Below are 3,907 nucleotides of genomic sequence, written 5' to 3' on the forward strand. Positions count from 1 at the left end.
TTCTGTTTAGCAAACTACATAGTCATACATGTTAGTCTTAGTTACCTTTTTTTTTTTACACCCATTAGTTCTTACCAGCACAATAAAATTAAACATTTCAGCCTTCTCTTCAGTATTCAGTCAAATCACGTACAGGATTTAAAACTAAGAAAAAGATCTTTGCTCAGCACGGGTCCCAGGAAGAGCTACTCAGTCATGTGTGAAAGAAGTAACTCATCAACTTCTGTGTAAAAACAATATCTGGATTATTTTCAATCAACAAAGACAACTCGATCTATATTTAACTTAACTATAACAACTTTATAATTAGCTGTCAGAAATCAAGAATAGTAACATGTAAGAACCACTTTGATCATAACCACTCCACCTGAAGGTACTCTCCACCCATTTTAAAGACCGGTGAGCACATAGATACTGCCTGCAACTTCCTCTAAAGATCCACTCATCTAGAGGAATGTCATCTGTGCAAGTGCCTCCAAGTGAGGCTGCAACCTGCATCTGCCCTGTAGCTGGCCACATCCTCACCATGGATAACCAGCCTCTCACATGCAGCACTGAGACAGGCAAGAATCACCACAAAAAGTACAAATGGACAGCTGGCAGCACTGTAACCCAAATGACCAGAAACTGCATGCAGCTAGTGGGGATCTGGCCCTTTGCTCATTTCAAGCCAAGAAAAAGCTAGACATACATAGCTGTGAATTGGACAGTCTCCATCCACGAACACAGAAAACTGCTACAGTTACACACGCAAGTGTTCTTGGAATCTGCTTGCTACAGCTTTAAAAAAGGTCAAATAGAAGGTGCCCCTCAGGCTGCTGTAAGTGGGCAGCCAACTCCGCCTTGTGATAGACAGCTGGGAAATGCAGCTACTGAGGGACAGATTTGTACTCATATATAAGCACTTGTGTTTCCCACAAGCACAAGGAATTTATGGGATGGAGCAGCTGCATTATAAGGACAGATTTCTCTCCTTAATTTGGAGACACACAGGCTGAGAGGGATACAACTGAGAATTACAAAATCATGAAGGCAGTGGAGAAAGTGAAAGAAGGAGTGCTACTCATCAAATCTTGCAATACTTGAAGTGAGGGCCAATTAGTTTACCAATACAGCAAGTAATGCATTTCTGCTTACCTAGGACTGAGGAAATTAATAATATCAGCAGATTAGATAAAAAGAGTAGGCTATATAAAGAGGTTTAATTTTTGGACAGCAATTCCAAAACAGGTAGGGGAATCCACAGCAGTGTATCTCCAAATAATCCAAATCCAATGACTGTGGATGCTGGGAAAAAATTAGGGGAATGCACAACATGAAATGGTCAGGATCACATCCTAGCCCCAGACAGTATTTCCTGCTGTTACTGTGTAAGGCAGAAACACTAGCCCAGGTGATCCACAATAAGACATTTCTTTGGCTTTTGTGCATGAAGCCATGGCTGGAGAAAAGTCATTGACACTACAGGCCTAAGAGGTCGGACTAGCTGCAGGAAAAGAAGCTGGTGTGGCTTTACCTGTAATTGCTGTCATATCACAAACCCTACTTGTAAAATACATGCAGAAATTATAATGCAATGGGACATATATTTTGAAAAAGTTCTGCTGTTAGAGCAATGAAGCTAAATTCAAAATGGTTTCTGTCATATCCCAGTAGCTGTAACAACCAATGTTTTGGAAAAATTCTTTTGGTGCTCTGCTCTCCATGCAGCCCCTGTCCTTAACACCCCCTGCTCCAGAGGAACTCAGTGATAGCATTGGGCTTTGTCTGTTGCAGTATGGACAGCTTCACAAAACTTGCATCCAAACAAGCTGACCATATAGATTCATAAAATAAGTTATCTAATAATGACAGGCCTGTGTCTTTCTCACAGTATAAAAGCACAGTGTTTCAAAGCAAAAATCTGCCATTTGTTAGCACTCAGACACACACCAACCTCCTCTGAGCCCAAGAGATTTCACCCGTTTCCTTCCTTCTCCTTTCAGACCCATAGCTGTGATGGATATGTTACTAACACACACATGTGCCACCCATCCCTTTAGCTTCCTCTCTCCACTTCTTCACCCCTTAAAGAACTGAAACAAAGCTAGGCAGCCATCTGGATGATGCCTAGCAATGGGTCCTTGGAAAATGAAACTGGGAAGAACCTATTAAAACCACTCCTTTTGTTCACCAGGCATCATACAGTTATAGTGCACCCCATATATGAAACAGAATACATGTGACAAAGTTGACTGAGCTAGTAGAGATCTGGGCTGGATGATGGAAGTCCAGTCCAGGATTAGAATCCTTTCTAGTAGAAGTAAACAGTGTCAATTCTTCTAACACTGAGAGAAATCAGAGAGAAAAGTGAGGTTCTCAACAAAGAAAAGAGTTGTTATTTGCTGAGATCAGTTTCTTCTGAAATAATTCTTCCTCACAACAGAGCTATTCATTAGATGACCTTCCTCCAATGCCCTAAGAAAAAAATAAAGCATAAAACCGTATGATCCTCTAGTCATTCTGGCTGTGGGAAAAGGATAGCCATGTAAAAATATTTTTTAAAAAATTACATGGAACACAGAAATATTTTGAGGATAATCAGGCTTTGGCATCAGACATCAAAACTCACTCTTTGATATAAGTTATCAAGCAAGAAAGTTACTGCTAACCCTAACCACCCACAGCACTAACCCAGTACCCAACCCTAACCCCGACCCAAGCCCCACCCACAACCCTAATCCCAGCCCTCCCCAACACTAACCTCACCCCTCACAAAAAGCCACCCAAAACCTTAACGCCTTCCTAACACAAACCCCACCCTAAACAAAAAACCCACCCCCACATCACCCACCCACCAAAAAAACCCACCCTCACATGACCCCACCCCCACATACAACCACACCCATACAAAGCCCCACCCAAAAAGACACACCCCTACAGGGCCACACCCATACAGAGCAACACCCAAACACACCCCAACCCACAGCATAGCCACACCCCAACATCACCCCAGAACACCACAGCCCATGAAAGAAAAGTTACTGCTTACCAGAGACAGAAAGCACGTAGAAAAAGTAGAACTGATCAGAAACTATATCAAAATTCCAAGTTTTATAAAATGTAGGTGAATCCCAAGCCATTTATTAAGAATGCTTTACTTCTCATTGACCTGAGCTAGCAAAAAAGAATGATAATAATTATGCACATTTTCCTTATTAACCACTAGATGTCCCTCCTCCCATTTTGTTCTCATGCCTACGATCTTTGTAGAGTTTTCACCTGGACAAAAAAAACTAAATAATCTCTCTCTGGAGAAACAGACAAATGATCAAAAATGGCACTAGCTCTCACAAACAAAGCCTCTTCGTAAGCCTGAAGTAAAAAAAAAAAATAAAAAATAAAAGCCTAGCTTTTAAATACTCACATGTCAAGGCATTCTGGATCTAAGGCTTGGATTCAGCACCACTTCCAGTTGGAGAGGGCGAAAAACATTATCTCCGTAGTTATGAATTTGGCTTCATTTACTGTCCAAACACCAACCGAGGAAACAACTTGGGTGAAAAGCAACAGATCTCAAGCCTCTGCAGAGACCATTATACTCCTAGAGGGTGAGCTTTGAGCCTTGCAGTATTTTCCTTATAGAATACTCCCTTGCAAACCTTACCTACCTTTTTAGTCCACAACCAGCTAAAAAAAGCCATCTCTTTGTATTGCATCTTAACCTCCACGTAACCTGAACCCTGTCTCCAAAATCTGCAATAACAAACTCTCTTTGTATGAATGGCACTCTGTGGCACTGTATCAATAAGATACTGACAACAAATACAATGCAAAAGTATAATTACTAGGAGATCAGCAGCTTTCAGCAAATCAGGGTAATAGTGAAGTACTGCACAGTAAAATTCTTTAAAGTTAAGGCTGGAAT

This window comes from Calypte anna, chromosome 5A (assembly GCF_003957555.1).
Source record: "Calypte anna isolate BGI_N300 chromosome 5A, bCalAnn1_v1.p, whole genome shotgun sequence".
Taxonomy (NCBI): Eukaryota; Metazoa; Chordata; class Aves; order Apodiformes; family Trochilidae; genus Calypte; species Calypte anna.